The following is a 26,481-nucleotide window of genomic DNA, read 5'->3' on the forward strand; positions in this document are numbered from 1 at the left end:
TCGACGATGGTGCTTTACCACCACCTCTACCATGACTACCTTGAACTTATGGCTTACCCCAAAAGTGTTGATGGAACATGAAAGTCAGGAATGAAATTAGTAATTTTATGAAATTAGGGATGAAACTTGAAATTTGTGACCAAACTGAGTGATGAAATGTGTAATTTATCTTATAGATAAAAGAAAAGAAATAAATGGCATAAATCAATTCTATAATTTTGAATTTTAAGACACGAGTCATTTAATTTATATAGTAGTATAGAACTAAATATATATTCTATTAAATATTATTAAATTGTTTGAAATTACTTTTAGACACTAATGTTTAACATTATTATTATTATTACAACCAAGTATTCTTTCTATATATAATAATAATACTATTAACAAAGATTTTTTAACGATATTTTATTATTTCAAGCTATAGTAAGATTTCTATATTGACTTTATTAACTTATATAATTGTTGAAGTGTAGCTTTTTTTTAAAAAATTCAGTCAAATTTATTATAGGTCAATGCAAAGTTTTTACTAATTCGGCACGACCCATCTGTAATATATAGTATCCAACCTGTATGTTCAAACTAGTTTAGCTATCAAACTTACTAAACACAACTTTAATGATAATTAGATTTGACTTGTATTTTATTTTTAAAAAATTCGGCACGACCCATCTGTAATATATAGTATCCAACCTGTATGTTCAAACTAGTTTAGCTATCAAACTTACTAAACACAACTTTAATGATACTTAGATTTGATTTGTATTTTATTTTTAAAAAATTCGGCATGACCTATCTGTAATATATAGTATCCAACCTGTATTTTCAAACTAGTTTAGCTATCAAACTTACTAAACACAACTTTAATGATACTATTACATGTCAAAATACATTGACTATTGCATACAAACTACTCTAATGATCACCACCAACACATATTACAACCATAACTTAAACGTTTGACCAAAAGATTTTTAGTCTAAAGTTTAACCAAATTACATCCCAAAAGACAACACTTTCAATATACTCGATCAAGAGCTTCGCTAGTGATAGGATTAACTAACACCAAATGTTCACTACCTCACTTCAAAGGCTCTAGCTAATTACTCCAACTTTGCTTTGTCCGTTGATCCACTTAACCTGTAAAATATAAACAAGTAAAAAAATAAGCAATTTCGCAAGGTAAGTACAAAATATAATTATAACAAGCATATGGATCCATAGCTACTAATTAACTCTACTTACAATTCTTGTAGTCATAAACTCTACCTTAAAAGAGTTTAACCAAATGTCAACTCTTGTAGTCATGTTCTAACTACCTACAAGAATTGGACAATGCCAACTCTTCTAGTGATAACTTAAACTACCTAAAAGAATTGAACAACGTCAACTCTTATAGTCGTAACTTTAACTACCTACAAAAATTGGACAACACCAACTACTGTAGTCAACTCTACGTACACAAAGATACTTTGCACTCACCTTGTTAGCGACAACTTGCAAATAGTCCTTATATAACCCGAACTCAAAACCTATTTCAATTGCAAATTTTATGATTACTTACATATCTTACTTAACAATCCAATTAGCCCATAAAATATATATTATTGTTGTTTGGCTAATTAAAATCGAATTGAAATAGAGATTTTGAGATTACAAAGAAAGATCGTTAAATAATATCATGCTAAAGCTAAAATTATAATTGAGAACTTTGTGAATGACACCGGGTATTAAAACATAATATCCATGGCAATGCCAGGTAACATATGTTATTTACTAATAATGGTCAAATAAAATACAATTACAAGTTTAGGCATAATAAGTTTTGTTAACTATAAAATCTTCTTTAGACATGCAAGAAACAAAAAAGAAATACATAGACCAGAAGCCTTAGGTTCAATCATTAAAATTTAAAATCAAGGTTACGCGCATAGTTACAGAATTCGCTAAACACCCCACGAATTTCATTTATAGTTCGGCGATCTAATTTGCGAACCCATTTGCAAACCGAAGATAAAAAACACCAAACTAGTAAAGGGTGGTTCAACGACTCTAAATGGGTGTGCTTCGGCAAATTGGACAAGTAGAATTCGTGTTTTGGAAGTAATGGGTTCGGTGAATTGGGTTTAATGCATCTAGTGCTTAAATACAATTATTTATGTAATTGGTTTCAACTTTTAGTTTCACACATTTACGGTTTCTATACCCTGAAAAAGTTTTCTTTGGTATTTTACTCATTTTGCGGTTTCACCTCGTGGGAATTAGAAAACTTTCGGATAAAGAAAACTTTCGGATAAAGAAAACTAAAACATTTAACGATATATAAGTGTATAGTTTGTCAAAAAAAAAAGTCACTTTTGATGTTTAAAACTAAATTAGTAAATGTAAATAGTTTTTAGGCGAAAAGATAAAATAATATTTTACCCGTGTTAAATTCTTTAGAAGTATAACTAATACAAGATATGTATAGTGTTGGTTACTTATGTCTATTAATATGTATTATACATAAACTAGTGTTATAAATATAGGCTCAAACCCGTGTTAGAAACCGGAACATATCAATAATTACCACCAGATTAATGAAAACATATGGTTAACCAATACAACAATATGCTAACAAACTTTAGTGGTGAAATACAAAATTAAAAACTTTGGTAGAGGACAGAAATAATAGGCTAAAAACCTTGATAGTGAAAGCAATAATATTCAAAACTCCATCCCTGTAAATCCTTAAACCCAAAACTTTAATGATGAAACACTAAGATTAAAACCTTGGTTTATATATTTCTAAGATTAAAATGAAAATGTTAAAAAAAGTTGATGGTAAAAAACGAAAACCAAATAATATTAGTGGTCAAATCAATAAAATCAAAAACTAAACTAAAATGTTAATAAGGTAAAAAATAAAAACAGAATAAGTTTGGTGGTCAAAATGTGAAAGAGCAAAACTTTACTAATTAGAATATATAACATAATATCATATACTTTGTAATTAATAAAAAAAAAACAGAGTACACTCGCGGCGAGGTATTATCAGTTAATTCCTTCCCAAATATCCCTCCCCTCTATACATATATACAAGCGAGTGCTCATATTAATTGTCTTCGATCCCGTCATTCATTCCAGGTAAATAAAATTCACAAACCTTTCAGTCACTTATATCTATATCTATATGAAATATATATAACATAATATATATATATATATATATATATATATTATTTATTATATAGTATAAATTTCAATTATAGTTTATATATTTGGTTTAATGTAGTTAAAGTTCAGATCTCGCAAAAATGATGAATGCTTTTGGGCGAAGAGTTATTTTCAGAATTGCTTCTTCAATTTCGGTACCCTGTAGTTGCAGAATATATATATATATACATATATAATATATACACACATATATATGTATATGTGTTTGTTTAGTTGTGTTTGGATTAACTATATGTGTGTGTTAGATTAGGGATGGGCATGGGACGGGTACCGTCCGGTAACAGTACCGATCCCGAAATTGACGAAATGTGGGTACCGATCCCGGTCTCATATAAGTTGGTACGGGACTGGTACCAAATCGGTACGCGATCGGGATTTCGATACCAAATCCCGATTAGCACCAAATTTTGAAATAAATCAAATGATTTAAATGATTCTTTTTATATATCTCGTTATATAGATATACATATGCTAATTCTTCATACGAAGCTTTTAACAGTTAGTACCAAAAACAGAGCATCATTTTCTTCTCAAAAAATATACTGCATATTAGTACTTTTAGAACTACAAATGTCGACTACAGATGTAAACATGTAGTCTTATTTTTTTGACACAATGTTGTGAATGTCAACACTTTTGTTTCAGTGTGAATGACATGTTGAAAACAAAGTCTTCATATAAATAAGTACTTAATTGATAGATTTAATAAGTGTGTAAATGCAGAACTCGTATAAACTAATCTAATTTGCTAGTATTAGTTTTGTATACGTAGAGGAAACCAATCTTAAACATTAATGGTTCCAATATTGAAAGTAAGCTAAATATGTAAGAACTCCAATGTACAACTGATATCGGAACTTCAGGACCAACTCGGTATTTTGGACCAACTCGCAAAAGTGGGTACTGGTACCGATCCCGATCGGGATTCGATACCACTTGACCGGGATTTGGGACATTTTGCTCATCCCTATGTTAGATATTGAAATTTTGAGGTGAACTGTTGTACTGTTGTAGATAGATAGATGTATGTTTTTGTTCATAAAATGGCTATCTAGGACTTTAAAAGGACTCATATTACTTTTTTATTATTCGAACAGGTACGACAAACCACAAACCGACTGACTGGTCCTGCAGTTTCTATCGTGGCACATCGTTTTGCCTCCAATATACAGGTAATTATTTACTAGTTAGATACTGTAATCTCAGTTTTGATGTATTCTATATATCGAAAGTTCCTGTATCAATACTCAGTAACCATGTTTGGCAACTTAGATTATTTAATAACCTAGAAAATAGGCATTTTGTTTTGTTACAGAATTAACTAAATTGTACATAACAATTATCTTATATTCTGTAACATCATTTTTAATTAGTTTTACAACCAAAAGTTCAAGTAGTTTGGTGGTTTTATAATAATGAGTTATTTTAACTTCTAGCCAAATTGCTAATTGGGTTAACAAATTTTAGATTAAAGGCTATCATTTTTCATTTCAGCGTCTCTCCGTTGCCTCCTAAATTCATTTATGTTTTTCATTTTGTGTCACTTCTATATTGACATAGGCAACAAAACCAAATGTCAGTTAAATAACATGTGCGCACGATTTAATATACTTGAGGTCAGTATTCATATTGGTAGTTACTTAAGTAAAATGCAAGGCCATGACTAGCTGCGTTTTTCAGCAGTAAGTGAGGGATGGATTATGCAAAATTGCGTATAGACTCCCATATAACGCAGATAATTGATTATGAATTTTAGGTAGCCAAACACCAAATTTTGATTTTTTGGGTTATAAAATCGTGATAATCAGTTAATCCTCTTTGAAAAGCAACCCCAAACACCCTCTAAGACTGATGTTCCTAAATGTCAAAAATTTTAAATGTCAAGTAGTATTACCCAGATTATATTTCACAAAGCATTTCATGTTATGTAAACTTTCGACTGAGCTTTTTGAAGTGTATAGTTAATAGAAGGCAACTAATCCCTAAAATTAAAGGCCTGTTATATGCGATTGATAAATTAAATAAACCAGTTTTAACCATTTTGTCCAGTAACCCAAAAACACCCATTTTCCCACCTGTAAGAAGCATATATCAATACAAATTTTTAGCTTATCAAAAACTTGACCACACACTGACACACACCCAAGAGGGAACGTGTAATATAAACACTCAACCTGATACTACAAAAGTACAAACAGGGTGAGATACGATACCATATCTTTTCGGTAATTGGTTGAGGAATGGTCTTCATACGCCAGGGGTTGTTTGGATGGAGAAAATAAATCTAGAAGGGATGAGAACTTTCGATTTAGATGTTTTGTCTCCATACACATTAAAAAAGTTGTATCTAATGCTTGAAAACCTGCACTATTAGCTACAATAGTTTCTCCTAAGTCCTAAACCAAGGTTACTTCTTAATATATAATATATAATTGGATACAATATAGGCCTGTGAACTGGGGCAGGCTTTTTCATACAATATTAGGACGATTAAAGCTTTCACACCTAGAGAGATCACACTTGTTACACTTTAGGCCAAGCACTACCTATGACGCGTTTTGTCCTGCTATGCATCTCTAGTTACAATTTGCAACTTGCAACTAATATAAGCACATAAGCCTTATGTTAGAACACCCTAATCTGAGTTACCCATTAATTTCAGGTCATGTCACCAAACTTCCCAAACTCCTCAATTAGGGGGCTCAGTACTTACACAAAGTTCAATCAAGCTGGAACGGTATCTTCTAGTGACTTAGTTTTTTTCTCTTATATTGGCATAAAAATTAAAATAACTATTGAATATTTTGTTTTATAGCAAAAATACATCCAAGCAATGCAACAGCTACACAGCAACTTTGCACCAAAAGATGGCCCAGTGTTACTTAAGACAAGTATACGCGAATCCATCAACATATATCAAACTGATACGGTAAGCTCAATAATTCTACATATATTAGGCAATAAGACAATTTCTAATCATGTGTGAAATATTGAAAGTTGGGACTAGTATTTTATGTAAGTTCAACAATTCTAAACAGTAGAGTATTTTTCTGTAGTGCGAGAAAACAATGAATGCAGTTGGAATAAAACCAACTACAGAGGTGTACGTCGCTTTTCTGAAGAAGTTCGCTGAGTTAGGAAGAATGGACAAAGCAAAAGAGGTGTGAAAACACTAAAAAACATAACCCAAATTTTTTCAAAATCTAAAAAAAAATACTGACATTAATAGTAATTTTGCAGATGGCTGAAAAAGCCAATGATACTGATGTCAAAAATGAGTTAGCGTCTCTACTAGTCAAAAATGGGTACACTTCAGATGCAATAGCTTTGTGTCAGAAATTGGGAGAGCAGCTATCAGCACGAACAGCGATCCACATGACGGTAAGATTACCATCTTACTTTACTGGTTTTCTTAACTTGTATATAACTTTTTAATTACTTTTCAGAGGTACATAGGTGGTCCGGGGCAGATTGACTTACTTTTAGGCTATCTGACCTATCTGGAAAAATTTAAAGATCATGATTGGTATGAGGGGATGAAGAACATCTGTTACTATTGTGGAAAAGAAAAGCTACTAAGGTATTAGAAGTGACTATAATATAATACATCTATTCCTTTTTATACTTAGATTTTCTAATTATTTTTTCCTTTATTTTAATAGCGACACTGTTGGACTAATGGAAAGGCTGAACACCAGACGCATCCCCAACCACGACTCGCTTTTGTAGGTAGATAAAATATAGTAATCATAATTGTAAAAGAATATAAAACCTCCTATACGGTACTACAAAACTGAGACTGCCCTATAATTTAAATTACAAATTTACAATAATGAAAAAGTAGCATGTTCTTTATAATATTCATACACTAAAACTAAAAGTAGCATGTTCTTTATAATATTCATACACTGAAACTAAAAACCTAGTTTCACATTAGGGTCATTTCTTAATTAGAATGAGTGAAATCACTTATTGATATAATCGACTGGTATCAGCTAGTTTCTAATATAAATACCACGTTTATCAGTTTGATTCAGTTTTCAAAATAAGCTAACTTCCTTTTAGATCTTCTCTGTGATTGCAGAAACAAGGCCTACTAATTCAGCTTACGGGGGAAAATTGTTGAAAAACATTGAGAATTAGCTGAAGTTTATACGATGCGGTTAATTTTAGATATCATGCAATCGCTATGCTTCACTGCAGAAAATAAAAAGTTGGCAGATAAAATATGGAAGTTGTATACAAAATTCGGTTTGGAATATAATGCGGTTGCCAAACTAAAGTAAGTTTAAGCTGAAACTTTTAAACTATTAACATATATAAATACTAATTATGTTTAAAAAACATGTAGGAGGTTGCATCTTTTAAAAGCAAGCGGAAGCATAAATGATTATGAGAGCTTGGCAAAAGACATTAAGGATGTTCCTCACCTTGTGAGGAAAATAGAAGATACCAGAGTAAAGAAGTTTGTTACCTAAAACAGATCGACATCAGGTAATTGTTTCTAGATAAATTAGATGGAAATCAGGTGGTTGTTTGTAGAAAACAGTGAAATACTAGTTTATGCAAGTATCTGATGTATATCTTAACCTATCCAAACTGTTATTTCTCATGCTATCAGTTTAGTATGCACTACTAAAGAGACAACATAGAAGCATAACTTTCGCCCATACTAATTTACTTAATTAATTCAATGTCCATGCAGTAAAAATAAAACCAAGAGCTTTAGATATGCGCGAATGTAAATAGGTGATTGTGTAAGTTTATTATTGAGTGGCATGTTATGAACAACACCATAAAATTGGCTTTTCAATATTATTTTTTATATATAGATGGAAAAACAAAATTTAGATGTATGATTTTTAAAGAGTTGAAGCTAGAGTAATGATATTATAAGACTGATTGGTCTGTTTATAAATATGCTTAGAAATAAAGTATATAGCGGTTAAAGGGGCAGTTAAATACAATCATTGTTATTCTCTAAACTATAGACATATCGAAATGAATGCCGGGTGGTTCTCAAATGCTATGTGTTTATCTTTATTTCCAGCAGACATTCTCTATTCTAAAAGATTTCATGAATTAGAATTAAAGGGGCTGTTACCATGTTTTCTGTTAATTGCGTGAAAGTTCGTGTTTAGCTTTAAATGCTTTATGTTAGAAGTATAGTATTATTGTATGTTGTGGGATTGAATATTGTTGCTATATATGTTAATTATGATCTGCCCGTCTTATGATGAAGTCGTGTCGTTTTTCTTCTGTCCCCTTTATGATTGTTGAACTAGAAGGAGCTTACTTGGATAACACAATCCGTCTGACCTTATATCCATTTCTATGTTCGATCCTTACAAAACGATATTACATCAACTTCGGTCAAAACCTGATATCCTATCTACATATTTGATATCTATATTTGAAGTCCACGTTATATTGATGCAGCTACAGCAATTGTTGTTTATCTACTAACACTCTATGGTATGCCGATGCAGGTATGGAGTAATAGAGGCTGAACTATGCTTTCAATATACGTTATGTTGTAGCAGATTACACAACTTTAAGACTTACTTAATGCAGCTTTTGTGCTGGATATTAACCAGAAATATGATGTGTGTTTTTTAAACAGCAAATAACATGGTGTTTGATGGTGAAATAAAATGAGCAAGTAATATTTGCATTCAGATATTTTATTGGGTGAATTAACTTTCCAAAAGTTCATGTTACCACTTCTTGTTTGATGGTGAAATATGATGAGCAAGTAACATTTGTATGAGACACTAAAAATGTTTTATACTCTTATACGCTTTTCTTACCCTTATATTCTTGCCCTCTCGCCTAATTGTGCTTTGAGTTTGCTTTCGCCTTTGACAACTATGATCATACCTATACCCAATAAGAGAAATGCTATCCACTACCCATAGGGAATCTTATCGGGGCACCCTTTGGACCGAATGGTTTACCCAAAACCGCCCGAAACTTGATACTCATTAGTAAATCCAACCTGATTCGAATTCCTTTTTATAATTCTTTTAAAACCACAAGTTAAAAGCAAAGACATATAATGTATATACACAGGGTGTTGCAACACATATTTGATTAGATGACTATACACATAACAGTACACTCACAGTTGCAAACATGACAGAATCATATCAAGCATCAAACTTCATGTTTACACATGATATGAGACAAGCAAATTGCAAAAAAGTCTTGTAAAACTTGTTTATTGGGTTGGGTCGGGGTTTCCATGTCCCGGTTTCTGCCCCCAACGAGTTTGCATATCAGGTTTCAACAGGACATTTCCCATCAAACTTCTATTAACACATCTAATAGTTATTCTAAATATTCAATACAATGTAACGAATTAACTATATATTAAAAGTATAAATATTTTTCATGATATATGAGTTAAAAATGGTTGTAAATATACCTTCACCGATAAGAAAAATGACTTATCAGGCAACTTATCATTTTGGTCAAATTTCGGTCAAACTCGGCACTTATCGGTTAATATCGGTCAAAAAATATTGATTATCAAATATTAGGGTGTATTACTTTCTTTAATTCAATTTTTTCTAGCTAATTTTTAATTAATTCTTTAATTTTTGAGTTAATCTTTAATAATCTTTTAATTTCTAGTTGTAAAATTGTGACTACTTTTTATACTACCGTTTTTCCCTTTTGAATATAGTCTATAGATACTTAAATTTCGAAACTTTAATTGTAATTATTTTCTTTTCTACAGTTTTATATTCTAATTATTGATTGATGTATTACATTACAAATTGTATATATTGCTAGCATATTATAAATTTTAGATAAATTCCTTTACATTTTAGGGTATCCGATATATCCCCGATATATCCTATTTATCGCTTATCGAGGGTCGGCCGATAATAAACCGAAAACCGATACTTACAACCTTGGTTAAAATATTGACAAGGTGTATCTGTAAAATAATCTTTTACAGTTATATATCCGGTATTTTTTTTTTAATTCTGAAGAGTATGAGTATTAGATCATTTTTAGCACAAGTTTGTTATTCAAATCGTGTAAGCAGTATGAATTACGTCAAAACCTATGAATAATCGTGTTTATGCCACTTCGAGCTATGATAGCCACATATAGGTCGAACTTGAAAACAGAACAAAAAAAAACAAACTGCCGTGGCACAGAAAAATCCTAATCATATGGCATTATGTAGATTTACAAAATACCAGTAAACACAAGACAATAAATGTTGGTTTTTACTTTTCACTATTCCTACCATTTATTAATTAAATAACTATATATAAAATAAAAGTAAAGCATGTTGGCTTAACACCAATCATCCACTCGTTACATTTAGATTTGATATTTGCAGATCAGCAAAGGTTTAAAAGAACAGCCACAAACTAATAAATGAATCTAACACAAAACAAGATGTCATGATCTGTAAATTATAGTTTGAGAATTACTTGTGCGTACCTTTTTGTAAAATCCGTGATTTATTTCAAAATCTTAAGATCCGCCTCGTTTTTGAAGGAGAACAGATAGATATTGTCACACAAATCCACCTTCGTGTATCCTGTGAAAATCAATCTAGTGGTTATATGAAAGAAAGAAAAAAAAAATATAAATAAAAATCTATATTGTAAAATTGAATGGTTCATCTGCCAGATCTGTATGTTATATACAACTAAAATATGTGTGTACCATATTATAGAGATCGCCCACAGACGAAACGCATGATTCGTTTTTCTGTCTCTTGATGTATGGCTAAGAAGCGGATTAGAGAAACCCATAATTAATTTGTTTTTCTGTCTCTTGATGTATGGATAATAGGCGATTTACAGAAACCCAGGATTCGATTTCCTGTCTTTTGATGTATGTAGGTATTGGAAAAGAAGCGGATAAGAGAAACCCAGATTTCGTTTTAATATATGGATGAGAGGCGGATATACAAATTTTAGGGTATGGAACGCATAACGACAAATAATACGTACAATGTACGTGAGATGTCTTGTCAAACTAGTCTTTCAAGTCTTAACCTTAAAACTTAAAAGCCTGCGACTTTCTTCAACCAATGGCCTTCAAGCTTACCTTCCGAGCCTTCAAATTATGGACTGAAATTATTTCATAATAATGATAAATGTCCCTAAATATGAAACTTATTATAAAAGGGTGACATTTGAAATAATTAAACCATAAAATTAAAGAAAAAGATTTACCATGTCAAATTTTTAATATTTTAAGTTGATTATTGGTCATAGATAAAGGTGGCAAAATGTACAGGTCGGATCAAGTTGGGTGACGGGTCAATATGGGTCATTTATAAAATAAATCAATTGGGTTCGGGTCGAAATGGACCCCGGTCAATACAGGTCAATGTAAAAATAAGTTAATTATACAATTATTTTTTATAATATTTACTGTTTATGGTATGATTTATAATTATAATTCATAATTTTATATATTTTATAATATATATGTCTAATTTATTTATTTTTTTTAACGTTAGTCTAACATAATATAGAGATGTATATAATTTATAAGATAATACAGTATAATTTATAATTTATAGTATGTTAGGTGAGGGGTGCAAAATAGTACTCTGTATAAAAGTGATATTGTCTCTCTCATCTATATATTTTAAATCCAATAATAGTTGCCGAAGAAAGCTCCACTTTCCCATGACATTCATATCACTTTCTAATTCTCATCATCCGTATAAATGGTTTCTCATCCATGATTTCATGACTTTATTATTTGACATCCATGGTTTTTTTGTCGCACTCCAAAATTACTTTCTCCGTCAACGGCCATTAGATCTCCGTCGCCGGCCTTGAAATCTCCGTCACCGATGTCATTACTCCCGGTAATCATCACTTTCTCCTTCGTACTCCAACATCGTTTTCTCTGTCTCTAATTATCTATCGTAAATAACGCCGGTGGTGAGAGGGTGCTTGTGACTACAAAGGTGGAGGTAGGTGGTGGTCGTGAATAGTAGCAAAGTAATTCATTCTTTCTATATGGATATATGGGTGAACATCAAACCGAACTCTTCCAACCTTTCACCCATTTTGACCCGTTTCAAATTTGAATGTAAAATAGAATCATCCATTCTCAACCGTTCCATTATAAGGATCGCCCAAAGTCACCCAATTGATTATGAATATTACCCAAAATGACCCAATTTTATAAGTTTGGGCTAAGATTGCCGGCTCTAGTCATAGGGATGGGCACGGGACTAGTACCGTCTCGTACCGGTCTTGGTACTTATGGTACCGATCCCGAATTTGACCAAAAGTGAGTATCGATCCAGGTCCCATTTGAACTAGTACGATACCAATCCCGACTAATCCCGATTATACAAATAATTGAACATGAAAGCTAATGAATAATTGGAATTTCATCTTGTTCATAGCCATAAAAAGTTAAAGAAGTTTACAAAGATATAAAAATATGTTTCTACAAAATCTTTATATCTTATAACACTAGATACATGTAAGAAGATGAATTTGACAAAGCTATTTTACTGAAAGATAAATTTGCATGGTTGCCGCCAACTTAGCTGCTCACATGAATAATTGGTTATTTATCAAAATATAATTTAAATACTTGTTTATGATATTTAAATGTTGGAATACAATTTGTATGTACAGATTATATGAGAAAATAGTTTAATACATGACATATGAATGAAAATCAAAATCTTTATCTTGCTGGTTATAAATGCCTAACACGAAACGAATTATTTAAAAATATATATGATATTTATCAAAATCTTTATATCGAATTTGAACTTCTCCAAGGATGAGGAATTCGAAATCCTAATCAAACCACAAAAGGCAAGAAACCTTTTGTAAAAACTAATTTAGGTTTTCAATTAAAAACCTAAATAATTAAACCTAAAACAATTTTAGGGTTTTGTTGTTTTTCTTTGGCGAGGATCAAACCACACAAAGGAGAGAATTCCTTTGTGTGTGTTTTTAGGGTTTTTGAGAATGTGCAATAATTAATGAGGATTTTAGGGGTTTATATATGCATAGTTTCCTAATAAGATTACGAAACTAAAACCCTTTAATTCCCCTAAGGGAATTTCGATCCCTACCTCCAATGCCTTACTAGATTTTCGGCCATGAGGCCTTAGAGGGGATGAACCGGACTTTCCATATATTTAATTAATGCATTACTAATTAAATTAGATTATTAACTAATTAATTATCCGACCCGTTAACCCTTTTAATTAATTAAACTTAAAGTAAACTTTAATTAATTTCTATAATTAATATTTGTCGGTTAATCCATTTATCGTTAATTAAGTTGCGTTTATTTATAGATGGATAATTTAATTAAATACTATTTAATTAAATGTGTAAATGATCAAATATCATTCCGTAGCTTTATGGTTGTGTATGACCCTACGGGTTCAAAGAATCCAAAAACATACGGTTAGTCAGGTATACGAAAATTTACACAATTTCAACAATATATATATATCCATTTTAACTTGACAACTATTATTATATTTGTATTATATTTAAGTTCATGATTACATAAATATTAATATTATTTTTTAAATGTTTTTACAAGATTATTTTTATTGTTAGTTTTATTTTCCAAAAGGCTATTTTATATTATGTTAATATTCTTTTTAAACATATGTCCATTTTCATTATTAGTCGGTAAGTTCATTTATAAGGATCTCATTATTTTTTCTCATAGTCAAAGTTTTTATTTTACAAGGTTCTCTTATGTCCATTTTCATTACTAGTGTCTAATGAAAAACACTTAAATTTATATATACAATAGTAAAATGTCATGTTGTTAAGCAAGTTTGAATCGTTTTTGTCAAGTTGAACGGGATGTTGATTTGGGTTGTTTGGAAGCTAATAACGATAGTCGGTGTTAAACAGGTTGTTGCAGTTTTTGAGAAACATTTTTTTAAAAGGTAAATAAGCAAAAGAAAGTTAGAAAATATATAAAAGGTGTTTTATGTAAAATATATACATAATAAAGTAAAAGGAAAAAAAAAATTTTAAGTTTTTTGCCGTAAAAATAACTATTTTGTTTAAAACAACACTTGGTCAAAGGAAAAGTAGGTGACCCAAGTTGGTCATTTGGAACATTGATTCCCCGCGGGGTACAAATGAAAACGGATTTAATACGGGTTTGACAGTCTTTCTATCTCACTTTTTGTTTAGCCTATGTGACCATGGTAACAACTAATAAGTAATAATCATTATAATTATAATTATTTTCTTTTTCATATTAAATATAATTAAAGTAATCACTTAATAATGATACTATAGTGAAGACCCATGCGATACACGACGAGGTAAGTTGATTAGTTTGACATCTTCGGTGAAGTTTTGCTAATCATGCACCATGGTTGACGTAGTAGTTTAAAGAAAAATAACTAAGAAAACAAAATTAAAGAGAGAATCACCTTGTTGTTAACTAGAATAGAGAATAACAAAGATGAAATTGGTGATTGTTGATGAGAAATGAAATATTAAGGACTTAGGGTTAATAAAAAGTGACACTGAATGAAAGGATACTTGAGAAAATAAGAAAAAAAAATTGAATAATTAAGAGAAATGGCAGAAATACTTAAAAAAAAAACTTTAAATAACACAAATTTTGATCGTGTATAGTGGACATATAAATTTTCATGCCACTTAAATTTATGTACATAATTATCACAAGTTATAAGTGTTACTGAATACATATATTATATAGTAACATATGACATATGTCACTGAAAAGCACCATATTATGTTTGTGATCAATTTAGGTATTAGTTTTGTGTGGAATAGTGTCAATTTCATTCATAATTTATAAATACATGTATGTAGTTTAATCTATCTATATTAAAAAAAAAAAGAAAAAAAAAGATAATTAGATGGAAACCCCCTGTACAATAATGAAAATAACCCTCAAGTTGAAAGTTACATTGGAGAAAATGTCAAAAATACCCTTAATGAGTTTATAACAATATAAACCCTTTTTCTTTTAAAATATATACATTAACCTTTTACATCAATTATCTAACATCACTTGATGGCGCTACTAACACCACAATCGTCCTACACCATCACACCATCGTCGATACAAAAACCACTACATTACGCGAGTAAACTGCTAGTAAAAATTGATGTTGATAGTTTGCATTTGGAAATAGAGTATACATATATGCGGGGTCTCCATCTTCGTTCGACTTTATCGCGGGAGCTATCCTTCGTTCCATAATATGATCCAATGTTTTAAATACCGGTTGGTATTATCGGTACCGGAGATCACGCCGGTATTTTAAGTCTGGTATTTTTGTGGTATTTTCACTATTCAATACCGTCCGGTATTTTCCGGTATTACCATACCGGTATTTCCGTTATTTTAAAAAAATAAAATTTGATTTTAAAAACAAATTATTTTTATGATACTTTAATGTTATTTTTTTGTTATTTGTGAACTTTAAAACTTATATTTTGTTATAAAATATATATTTGGTATTATTTTTGAGTAAATTATAATTGCATTTTGAGTATTTTTTGTTAAATTGTAACAAGTTTTGTAAGAATTTTACACAAAAAAATATAATAAATTAAAAACAGTCATAGCGACCGATATTTCTGGTATTACTGATAATACCGATAAAACCGAAAATTTTTTTCATCCCGGTATAACTAAAATTCCGAATATTGATATCATCATTCAAAAACTTTGAATATTTTTTGAGCAAATGAAAACATGACTTTATATAAGAAGTCAACATTCATTATTGTTTTGACCGTGCCACGTATCTTCGTCCATTTTCCTCGTATTTGACTTCTAGTACATCGTCGCTAACGTGGCCGGGTGGTACTGAACAAACGAAGGACTTCGTCCAAAACTGCGATTCGGGAATCAAATTGACTCGCAGTTTTGGAATCAAACGAAGGAAATTTACAATAATGAATCATTAAATCACTTCAATTTCAATACGTCGACTATTGTGAAGCGATTCGGGTTTCTTTGATTCTGCAAAAAAAACTTTTTCTTTGTTTTTTGGAACCCTAAATTTGTAATTATAGGGGTGGATTCTTTCAACGAATGGAGCGAGGTAGTTATACCAACTTTCTTTTTTTTTACTCACTTGTTAATTGATTAACTATTAGTATATGTTTTCGACAGGTGTATCGTCTTTTCATGTTCTCGACAGACAAGTATTTACACTTTACCCTTTTACGACTTTTCTGGCTGGAGGTCCTTATGGAAGCAGTCTCTCTATCTTTCGGTAGGGGTAAAACTGTCTACAGCTCACCTCCCCATACCCCGCTCAGGGATTGGGTACAGTTGTTGTTTTTGTATATGTTTTCCTTTTATTGTTGTTGTAAAAGTGACCAAGTTTGTTGCTTTAAAGTTATTATTGTAAAATATTAACTGTCATGTACAACAATTTTATGATAGCCCTTAGGAATACGGTTAGCAAAGTCTTTCTATTTCATGGCGTAAAACTCATTGAAGCATAGGATGTAAGATGTTGTATATGGCTCATTGTTGTTGTGCATATATCATCTACTAATAAGTATTTGTTGTTTGAGGTTGTTTGGATTAAAATATTTTTGAAACAGTAGTGCGGAATTTTGTTTTCTTGAACCTTGTTATGTACAAGTATTTGGTAATGGAATTGAGCGAGTGAGATAGGTTGACAGGTAGTAGGGAAAAAGAAATGCCGCCGGAGGTTTGAAATGAGGATAACATTGTTTCATTTTGAACTGCTGCAAACATTGTATGGTCGGGAGTGTGTGCCTGTTTGCTTTTATATGCGTGTGCGTATGTTGGTGAGAGGTGGTGATATTTCCAGTGAGGTTAGTTATGTTGCGATTGTATGTTTGGGTGTTAAGACGAGCTTTAGTGGCTGACATGTAAATGTAAACAGGTTATTTTATCTTGGTTGTCTGAAATGCTTCTTATACCATGATAAACTATTAGTCGTGATCTATGTGTAACATTTAGGGCTTCAGGTTAACAACTAAACATACAAAAAGATATAGGTTCCTGATTCCATCATTATATGGTCACCACCACTCTCGCCGACACACAAACACTTAGGCACATGTACTATATCTTTTTCATTTCAAGCGATAAATAGGTTTCCTTTCTCCTATGACTCTCACAGTAGTACTAAAACGTATAAAAAAATATTTTCATAAACATTTGTACCATTTAATCAACCAGAGTTTATACTAACTTTTAAGAATCATTTTAAACCCAATTTTCAACTCCCTGCCAAGTATCTTACACATAAGACATGCCACAATTGTCCCTTGCTTTGGTACTTCTAGTAATCCCCCTTGACTAGAGTATAATATTGACCCAATACCCTTCAAGTTAACTTCTTTAACTGGCCGAGACATGCAAGGATATTATTTCTGATTTACAATTTCAGTATATGATACTAAATATAATTACAATCAAATTCATTCTTGGTAATGCTTTCTGATTACTCGATTGATTTTCACTTACCTCGAGTGACCAACAGACAACCGTTGATTTAGCTGGTCCATCTAAGCTTGCCGTTAATCATGAGCTTGCCGTTAATCATGCAGATTTGAAGTTCTCTCCGTCTGACCGTTTCAGATTTGAAGTGCCACCTGAAGAGCCTGATGTGATTGCTGCATTTGGGCAATCTGTCAGTCTCATTAACACTTTTCATTAATCAAATGAATAAGATGTTTCAGTAAAAAAAGTTAGCTGGAAAAGATCAGATCTCATATTATTGTTGTCACATGTGTTTAGGGAGGACTCTGTGGTAGGGTGCTTGGCATGCTTGTCTAGAAAGGATTCATTGCCACAAGTCCAAAGCCAACAACCTATGTACCCCCATGCAATCACCATCCAGTACTAAATGCTATTAATTTGTTGAAGCTCCCTTATACTTCTTCTTGTGGTTTATATCTGAACTCAATCAATCTTTTGAAGGTTTAGGAAACAGAGATCCTGCCCAAAGCAAAGTTATTAATTTACCAACTGTTAGTCCCATGATCCCGGTTCATCCTCTCTTTGGAATGTTTCTACCCCATATGATGGTTTGCACTCTAGTGCAATGCCAAGAAGTCATTCCTTGATTATCGCCTAGCACTTTCTCTGCTACTTCCTTATCAATCTCCACATGTGCAGTGTATTGTTGGACATCATCCATCTTGGCCATTTCAGTGCCCACTTCATGGTCAATGGGTTTCTTTTTCACCTGTTACTTCTTTTAGCGCCCATATATCCTCATTGCATATAACGGAGTCTGTAAAACTAACCACTGTCAAAGAATCAAGTGTTCCAGGTAATCCCTGGATTCCTTTGGACCCTAATGCTGGTTCAACTGTGTCTTCTGGGCCTTCCTCCGTATCTAACATGAAGAAGGTTATGGTCACATCTGGTCAGCCTTCAAATGATTAAAAAAGCCGGAAGAGGAAAAAGGTTTTTACTAGTCAAGTAGTGGTTGCATCACTATCTGCACATGCAACACATTTGTTGTGGGCCCCTTGTACAGAAGGTTACAACCAAATCTGGTTTCCTGCTCAAACTCAGACAAATTCAGGATCTCCTCTGGTTGTTACTAGTCATTCTTCAACATCAGCGCTCTTATCAACAGCTCTTCCCATCAATCCATCATATCTAAAAGTAATCATGGTGAACTTAGTCATGGTGACCAAAACATGGAGAAGATTGTAACAACAAAGGATATGGAGGGCAAAATTGAGGAGTCGGAAGTACAAGCAGTAGATGCAGCTGTAGTCAGTCACTGTCAAAGTTTATGGAGTAAGCTGGAAATACGAACAGAGTGCTGGTTTGGTTTCAGATGATGAAGCAAAGCTAGCATCTTCAGTTGTCTTGATAGCAGCTGCTGCTTCTGTTGCTAAAGTGGTAGCAGACTAGCAGCTGCTGCCAAAATTGCATCAAACGTTGCAGAACACTCAAATTTAATGGCTGGTGAAGTATTCCGATCAAGTAGGATTGAAAGCAATGTAATTCTAAATGATAAAGCTAATTCAGCTATTTCCGCTACCAAAGAAGCTCCTCGCCACAGAATTGAAGCGGCTTCTGCTGCTTCAAAACATGCTGAAAACCTAGATGCTATTGTAAAAGCTGCTGAGTTGGCTGCATAAGCAGTGCCACAAGCTGGGAAAACTGTTGCAATGGGTAATCTTTTGCCTATAAGAGAGTTGGTCAAAGCTGGTCCTGAGGGTTATTGGAAGACTCCGTTATTTAACCAACAGGATTTATTTCAATAATGGAGTATTGAGTTTGAAACTGCTGCTAATGGTAAAGAGTTTCAAACTTTGAACATAGTGTATCACTGTATGAGGGTCCCGGTGACATAGCCGAGTGGTCATAAAGGTCCTGACTTGTCCAAATCGGTTGAGGTAATTTCTGGATCAGAGTTTGCATCTGTTAGCACTTATGATGTTGACCATAACAGGCCTCAAGGTACATCAGGGACTTGGAAAGAGAACATCATCAAAGATGTTGAGGTAATATAAATGTTTCTGCTTAGAGCAACGATGGTTCTTGTGAAGCTCTTGCACTTTTATCAATCTATTTGTCTGTGTTATAGGTTTTTAAAGATGATGACAAAATCAAAGGTGCCTGGTTCGCTGCAAATTTACTTACTCTGAAGGCTGGGAATGCATTTGTTTGTTACACTGAAATCCAATCTGATGATTGTAAAATGATACAAAGATTATATGAATTGGTTAGATGGTGTAATATTTGGTTTCCGCGCACTAGAAAGAGAGGTAGAACAACCATTACAGATTATGCCTGGGGTAGCGGATATTGAGCTGATGTGTGATTCTAAGATCAGTAAGATCTCTACAGAATGCCTTACACTATAATTTGTCATGCCTAGTGTATTCTGATGAGTACAGGAGCCGTTGCACCAGAAAACCGCTGGAATTCTAGATGAGAGGCTATTCCTCCCGGAACAAAATGATCAATACCGATATTTTAGCAACAAATCTATGCATTCGGGCAATCTGGTCAGTCTCATTAACACTTCCCTCTAATCAAGTGAACCAGATATTTCAGTAAAAAAAGTCGGGTGGAAAAGATCAGATCTCATATTATTGTTTTTACATGTGTTTACAGATGGTGGGAGGACTCTGTGGGAGGGTGCTTGGCATGCATGTCTAGAAAGGATACATTGCCAGAAGTCCAAAGCCAACCACCTTGGTACCCCTAGGCAATCGCGATCGGGTACTTAATGCTATTATTAACTCTTTGAAGCTCCCTTTTTTTGTTTATATCTGAACTCAATCAATCTTTTGAAGTTTCAGGAAACAGAGATTCTGAAGAAGGAATAAAAGTTGGTTCTGTCCAAAGCAAAGTTATTTCTTCGCCAATCGTTAGTCCTATGATTCCCGTTTCATCCCCACTTTGGAATGTTTCTACCCCGTATGATGATTTGCAGTCGAAAGCAATGCCAAGAAGTCATTTTCTTGATTACCGCTCAGCACTTTCTCCGCTACATCCATACCAGTCTCCGCATGTGCAGAGTATTGTTGGACATAATCCATCCTGGCCACTCAGGGCCCACACTCTGGTCAATGGGTTTCTTCATTACCTGTTACTCCTTTTGGTTCCCGTCTATCTGCATTGCCTATAACAGAGTCTGTAAAATTAACCACTGTCAAAGAATCAGGTGTTCCAGGTAATCCCGGGATCCCTGTGGACCCCAGTACTGGTTCAACTGTTTCTTCTGGGCCGTCTTCTGTAGCCAACGTGGAGAAGGTGATGGTGTCATCAGGTGAGCCTTCAAGTGATTTAAAATGTCGAAAGAGGAAAAAGGTTTCTTCTAGTCAAGCAGAGGTTGCATCACTATCTGCACCTGTAACTCATTTGTCGTGGGCCCCTCGTAACGGAAGGCTACAACCAAATCTCGTTTCTTGCTTAGACTCAGACAAACTCAGGGACTCCTGGTTACTAATCATTCTTCAACATCAGCTTCCTTATCAACACCTTTACCCGTCATATCTAAAAGCAATCACGGTGAACTCAGTCGTGGTGACCAAAATATGGAAAAGATTGTGACAACAAAGGATATTGAAAGCAAAATTGAGTCGTCCAAAGTACAGGCAGTAGATGCAGCTCACTGCCAAAGTTTATGGAGTCAGTTGGAAACACAAAAGAGTTCTGGTTTGGTTTCAGATGATGAAGCAAAGCTAGCGTCTTCAGCTGTCTCGATAGCAGCTGCTTCATCTGTTGCGAAAGTGGCCCAAAATTGTATCAAATGTGGCAGAACAGGCAAAGTTAATGGCTGATGAAGTATTCCGATCAAGTAGGACTGAAAGAACCATAATTTTACATGATAAAGCTAATTCAGTCCCTCCGCTGCCAGAGAAGCTGCTCATCGGAGAATTGTAGCTGCTTCTGCTGCTTCAAAACATGCTGAAAACTTGGATGCCGTTGTAAAAGTTGCTGAGCTGGCTGCAGAAGCCGTGTCACAAGCTGGGAAAATTGTTTCGATGGGTAATCCCCTGACTATAAGAGAGTTGGTTGAAGCTGGTCCTGAGGGTTACTGGAAGACTCATTTATCTAATCAGCAGGGTTATATTGATCAACAGAGGGTTGAAACTGCTGCTAATGGCAAAGAGTTTCAGTCTTTCAAACATGGTGTATCACTGCAAGAGGGTCCTGGTGACATAACCAAGAAGCGGATGATATTGATCGATGGCATTTCAGGTACAAGTACTAGCATTGAAAATGGAAAAGTGTAGTAAGTGGTCATAAAGGTCCTGGCTTGTCCAAAATGGTTGAGGTAATTTCTGGATCAGAGTTTGCATCTGGCAGCACTTCTGATGTTAACCACAACATGCCTCAAGGTACATCAGGGACTTTGAAAGAGAACATCATCAGAGAAGGCTGCTTTGTTGAGGTAATAAATATGTTTTTACCTAGATCAACAATGGTTCTTGTGAAGCTCTTGCGTTTTTGTTGATCTATTTGCCTGTGCTATAGGTTTATAAAGATGACGACAAGATCAAAGGTGCCTGGTTCGCAGCAAATGTACTTACTCTGAAGGATGGAAAAGCATTTGTCTGTTACACTGAAATCCAATCCGATGATGGTAAGATGGTACAAAGATTGTATAGATTGGTTAGATGGTGTGATATTCAGTTTCCATGTTCCCTGTTAGTAATTTTTGGGAAACAAAAATGTTGAGAAAATTTAGGCAGACTGTTGTAAATTGACTGGAATGTCTTACTATAACACCTCATTTTTTGTTACAGTCATGCTATATTCTTCTCTAGGGTCAGGAACATTGAAGGAGTAGGTTCCACTTGAAGCTGAAGCCAGTGAGGCACCCAGGATACGCATTGCGCATCCCATGACAACAGTGAGGGTCGAACGCACTAGAAAAAGAGGTAGAACAGCCATTTCAGATTATGCCTGGTGTAGTGGGGATCAAGTTGATGTGTGGTTACAAGATCGGTAAGAACTCTGTAGAATGCCTTGCACTATAATTTGTCATGCCTTAGTGTATTCTGATGAGTACAAACAGTTCTACAACCCATTTATATTGCTCTTATGTATGAGGCTTAAATGACAAATATATATATATATATATATATATATAGAATGACGTGTTCACAAAAAGTTATGGCTAGTGATTTTTTCACGGAAGTTTTTTATTTGTTCAAGGAATTGTAAAAGACAATGACAATTATGCCCTTTTTGGTTATTTCTATTCCCTTACACGTTCAAACCCACAAGATATATCCCCGAACCCACAATTTTTATCGGTTTGTTTTTACAATTTTTTTCATTCATCTTCCTTCATTATCTGTTTATCTTCTTTCTCCTATAGACTCTTCTTCTTTTATTTGATAAAATCTTTACAGTAACAACGTATAAAAAAACAAACAAAGAAAAAAAAAGATAGCAGTCAATGCTATTTCATCGTAACCACCGGAGACAACCAACCTACATGCCCACTGTCGATGGCGACATCGGAGTTTTTATCAACCTTTCGTTACATATTGATCGATCTATGTCTTTAATTTCTCTTTTTTCCGATGATTAACCTTTTAGTCTCATCAAAATAGAACCCACACGTAGGATATGTCTTTGGTCAAATGGTAATAAAGAAAGAAGATGGTGGCAAGGAAAGGATGATGATGGTGATGATAGATAATTGATAACAGATTAAATTAGGTGAGTGAGGTCTGAGCATAGGGATATAATATCATATTGAAGACATCAAAGATAGGTGAATGGTGAATTATCTGATGATGAGTTTGTTTCGTCCTGTTTGTAACAATCGATGATTTATTTTTAATCCCATTTCATATGACAGCCAGGTGACTAAATACACGTATTAAATAAGGGCACAATTGTCTCTTCACTATTGTTTCCGTGAACGAAGTAATATATTAAGTGTAAAATCCAGCTCCCAAAATTTATGTCCATTAAATGTTTTTAATGAATGCCTACTAAATACTACCACAACATCTTTTTGTAGCTGGTGCAAAGCAGTTGTTGTGGAGACAAATAGGATTGATTTAACTCCATTAACTGTTCGATTTCCTGGTACGTATATGAATTTGACTTAACATTTCTCTAAAAGCTTGTGCTAAAACTTTGGCATATGGCCAGATCGTAACATTATTTTTTGAGGGGTAAAGGAGGAGAACTCTCGGTAACATTAATTGTAACAATTTTTGTTGCAGCTCAAGAAAAGATGTCGGTTGTTAGGTCGTGGCATGTCAGGCCAACTCTATCTGGAAGGATGGCAAATGGATTGAGTGGTCTAGTTTGAAAAGAGGGCGTTCTTCTGAGGTTAGTTTAATCTGTGCATTATGGGGTGTTTGGATTTGCGTTATGAAGCTGTTTATCTCGATTTGAAATTGTAAGTCTTTAGTGATTGTGATTATCTTTATTTGATTACTTAACAAATAGTCAATTTGAATATACAAATATGACTTTCTGAAAGCTGTTAGGTTACTTATGCTGGCATGCAGCCGAACTTTTTACCCACATTTTCATTACTACTGATGCTGAAAATGATTGGGATACCAAAAGACATGTTTTTATAAGTTTTATTAACGGATAGGTTCTACATAATAATGTTTTTAATTGATAAAATTTTAAATGCTCATATAGTCATGTTTTGAATCATCATACTGGATGAATGTTTGTAATTACAACTTAAAATTTCGCATAACAGAGACCATGTCATGCACCATCTATAATACAACTGTTTTTCAGATTGTGATATCTCATAATCAGTTCCCAATCACACTTCCAAACATCCCCTAATTTAATAAGTGTTAATTGACTGTCTGGTTTCTCACCCCTTTTAACGAATTATACAGGATGAAACACCTCATGAAAAGTGAGAAAAGTTTGGTGACTGTATTTTGGAAAGTAAAGAAAAAGGTAAAGATTCGAGTATTGTTATCGATCTTGTTGAGGCAGGGAGACATCAAGATGCAAGTGTACTCCCTTCATCTGTTCAAGAAAGTTATTGACTGTCTGGTTTCTCACCCCTTTTAACGAATTATACAGGATGAAACACCTCATGAAAAGCGACAAAAGTTTGGTGACTGTATTTTGGAAAGTAAAGAAAAAGGTAAAGATTCGAGTATTGTTATCGATCTTGTTGAGGCAGGGAGACATCAAGATGCAAGTGTATTCCCTTCATCTGTTCAAGAAAGTTCATTTGATATAGGTAAAAGCTCTAAGAATGAAAATAATTTTAAAACTCATCGAACAATGAAGAGCAGTATACAGGACAGGTCGAGAGTGGTGTTTGGTGTTCCTAAGCCGGGGAAGAAACAAAATTTCATGGATGTTAGCACACATTATGTGCCAAAGTATTCAGTCAAGCCTGCAAGTCATTTGATGTTCCGTGGGTCCAAAGACGATTCGAAAAATGATGCCAAGGAAAAGCGAAGTAAATTCCAAAAGAAAACTACCAATTCCGTCAGTTAGACCTTTAGCTCAAAAGGATAAATCTAAAACCTCCAAACACACATCACATGATGCTATTTTTGCTGATATTGTCTTGTGTTGATAAAAACTTGTCGGGTCACCAAAACCAGATGGAGTTTGGCTTTTCGTCTGATAAAGAGGATGTAAGAGAAACTTCAACATCAAAGAATCTCAGCGATTAAACAAAAGAAAATTTGTACCGAGTGACAGGAAGGAAAATAAAGTAGAAGTGAGTGATATATCAACGTAAGGTACAGTAGCACTTGGTTCTTGCGAATCCGAGTTTATGGCTGCGACCGAGACGGCATATCAAGCTATGTGGCTGGAAAATGCGGTTAGTGATGTAACTGGTCTGTTGATAAACCAGCTATTAGCTCTAATGAACAATTTGGTATTCCACGGGTGGAGTCACACATAGATAAAAAGTTCCATTTTATACGAGAATGTGTTGAACATGAGATGATTCAAGTGGAGCATGTTAGTGGTGAGCTTCGGAAGGCTAATACGTTAACCAAAGCGTTGCCTCGTGTGAAGTTCTGTGAAATGAGAAGCTTGATCGGGATGGAAGATTTGCAAGATGAAGTCAATATTCAGGGGAAAAATGTTGATCGAAGATTGATTTGAAAAGTCAGCAATTCAAGCAAAAAGAATCGTTCATAATCAAACATTAGAAACTGGGTGATTGGCATGAAATTTAAGGGAGCTCGGGATACTTAGTCCTGGAAAGTTGTTAGGCACTTTGCTTTAAATAGTTGTGTGTTTGTTTTATTTTAGAAGTGGTCAAAAAGTTATCTGTCAATTCTCTTACTATACTTTTAGTATTCCACTTTTGATTATCAATAATAACATTCTGGTTTTTTCTTCTATGTTATCCATAGATTTATTTCTGATTTCCAACACTAATGGGTACTGTTTTTTGAAGGGCTATCTGAATTACCATCACTGTGATAAGAGCCGGATCAAGGCATGGAGCTTTCTGCTATGGGACCCTCTCATTCTACCCCTTCCCAAAAAATAAAATACTAGCTTTCGGTTTTGTTTCATTGTGTTTTTTTTGAAGTGTATGACATCATCTGGATGTAGGGAAATTGGGAAAAAATTGTAGCAAACTACCCTTTTATCTTTCTTTCTGTGCCAACTATAACTCTTATAATGACATGCTATGTTACAATATATGTTCCTTTCTAACTGTTTACAGTCTAGTAGTCTACATTTTCATTGTGTATGTTATACGGCTGAAAGAAGCATTTTTGTGTGGGAAACCTGATATGCTGAGATTATTCACACTCTTGAATATTGGCAATGACTTAAACA

General features: G+C 33.6%; 3 long non-coding RNA genes across 3 annotated transcripts; 2 read left to right on the forward strand and 1 right to left on the reverse strand.

Annotated features, from left to right (window-relative positions):
• Positions 1–743: 743 nt before the first annotated feature.
• Positions 744–11,194, reverse strand: LOC122600980. The gene is made up of 3 exons (XR_006324116.1): positions 10,909–11,194; positions 10,681–10,780; positions 744–1,140 (listed from the first exon to the last, which is right to left on the reverse strand). It is a non-coding gene; the product is annotated as an uncharacterized LOC122600980 (long non-coding RNA).
• Positions 11,195–22,018: 10,824 nt separating this feature from the next.
• On the forward strand, positions 22,019–22,567 carry LOC122598964. Its single transcript, XR_006323806.1, has 3 exons — positions 22,019–22,108; positions 22,192–22,300; positions 22,485–22,567. It is a non-coding gene; the product is annotated as an uncharacterized LOC122598964 (long non-coding RNA).
• Positions 22,568–23,698: 1,131 nt separating this feature from the next.
• On the forward strand, positions 23,699–26,362 carry LOC122602398. Its single transcript, XR_006324245.1, has 5 exons — positions 23,699–23,763; positions 23,904–24,012; positions 24,549–24,612; positions 24,742–24,904; positions 26,090–26,362. It is a non-coding gene; the product is annotated as an uncharacterized LOC122602398 (long non-coding RNA).
• The last annotated feature ends 119 nt before the right edge of the window (positions 26,363–26,481 follow it).

Source organism: Erigeron canadensis, chromosome 5, assembly GCF_010389155.1.
Source record: "Erigeron canadensis isolate Cc75 chromosome 5, C_canadensis_v1, whole genome shotgun sequence".
In the NCBI taxonomy this organism is placed as follows: Eukaryota; Viridiplantae; Streptophyta; class Magnoliopsida; order Asterales; family Asteraceae; genus Erigeron; species Erigeron canadensis.